Genomic DNA, 1,681 nt, shown 5'->3' with positions numbered 1-1,681 from the left:
ATGGATGAAGGCAACCACTCAGTGGTGTTGGAGTTTGTGTTCCTGGAACTCTCCACCTCACTGGAGATCCAGCTCCTTTTCTTTCTCATTTCCTATGTGTTCTATGTGGCCAGCCTGATGGGAAACCTCCTCATTGTGCCAACTGTGACCTCTGACCCTCATTTACAGTCCCCCATGTACTTCCTGCTGGCCAATCTTTCCATCATCGACTTGATATTTTGCTCTTCCACAGCTCCCAAGATGATTTATGGTCTTTTAAGAGAGTGCAAAACCATCTCTTTATCTTCTTTATCCACACATTTGGGGGCAGTGAGATAGTGCTGCTCATCGCCATGGCCTTTGACAGATATGTTGCCATATGTAAGCCCCTCCACTACCTGACTGTCATGATCCCACAAAGATGCATTTTATTTCTGGTTGCATCCTGGATCATTGGTCTTATTCATTCAGTGACTCAACTGGCTTTTGTTGTGGACTTGCCTTTCTGTGGGCCTAATGAATTAGACAGCTTTTTTTGGACCTTCTTCAGTTTATCAGACTTAATTACACAGAGACAAACACATTGGGATTCATGGTAACTGCCAATAGTGACTTTATTTCTGTGGCCTCCTTTTTAAATTCTAATAATCTCTTACACCTTTATTTTGGTGACTGTTCAGGAAAAAATCTATGGGGAATATGTCCAAGGCCCTCTCCACTCTGGCAGCTCATGTCACTGTCGTTGTTTTGTTCTTTGGGCCATTAATTTTCTTCTATGTGTGGCCATTTCCCACATCACATCTGGATAAGTTCCTTGCCATCTTTGATGCAGTTCTTACTCCCTTTCTGAATCCGGTCATCTACAATTTTAGGAATAAAGAGATGAAGGTGGCAATGAGGAGACTATGTTCTCAGTTTGTGAATTAGAGTAAAGTCTCTTAAACATGCAGAGGATTGCATGGTGATGTCGTTCTCTGGACTCTGCTTCTGTAAGAGATTTACAGGTCATGGTTTTCTTGCATTTGTTTGTTTATGAGAGAGAGTGAGCGAGAACAAGTGAGAGAGAGACAGAGAGAGAGAACACAAGCAGGGGGAGGGACAGAGGGAGAGGCAGAAGCAGACTCCACACTGAGAGGAGAGCTGGTAGCAGGGCTGGATTCAGAACCTCAAGATCATGACCTGAGCTGAAGTCACACACTTACCTGACTGAGCCACCCAGGCACCGTGGTCATGGTTTTCTTATCTCACCAGTGGTCATCTTATGATATGATGCAAACAGAATTAGTATAAACATGAAACAATATTTTTTGAAAGGCAATATGTGGCTCACTGTTCATTTTCTATTTTCCTCATGTCAACAGACTCTCTTACTTTAAAGATAAATATTAATTTTTCCTTCATCTGATTTGTCTTACTATATAGCTGATTTGTTTCCTATCTTTGCAGCTCATTATCTATTAGCTTTCCTCATTGTTCCATTGCTAATTTGGCTTTTCCAGGGTCCAGTAAGGAGACAAATTAACCATACAAGTTAATTTGAAAGGAAAAGTTTGGTGTAATGAATGGTTAGCTAAGTAAAAGATTTAAACTAGTTTTTGAAAGTGGATGAATGGTGAGGTATCACGGACATAGCATTTGTAGGAAGCAGCTCTCACTCCTTGGGATGGAAAACGAAGGGAAGAAGTTAGAATTACTAAAGCTT

At 41.3% G+C, this 1,681-nt stretch overlaps 1 pseudogene; it reads left to right on the top strand.

Annotated features, from left to right (window-relative positions):
- Positions 1-921, top strand: LOC131998661 (olfactory receptor 4F6-like; annotated as a pseudogene).
- The last annotated feature ends 760 nt before the right edge of the window (positions 922-1,681 follow it).

This window comes from Mustela nigripes, chromosome 13 (genome assembly GCF_022355385.1).
Source record: "Mustela nigripes isolate SB6536 chromosome 13, MUSNIG.SB6536, whole genome shotgun sequence".
In the NCBI taxonomy this organism is placed as follows: Eukaryota; Metazoa; Chordata; class Mammalia; order Carnivora; family Mustelidae; genus Mustela; species Mustela nigripes.
The sequence above is the reverse complement of the archived record's forward strand: the minus strand, read 5'-3'. Positions and strand labels throughout refer to the sequence as shown.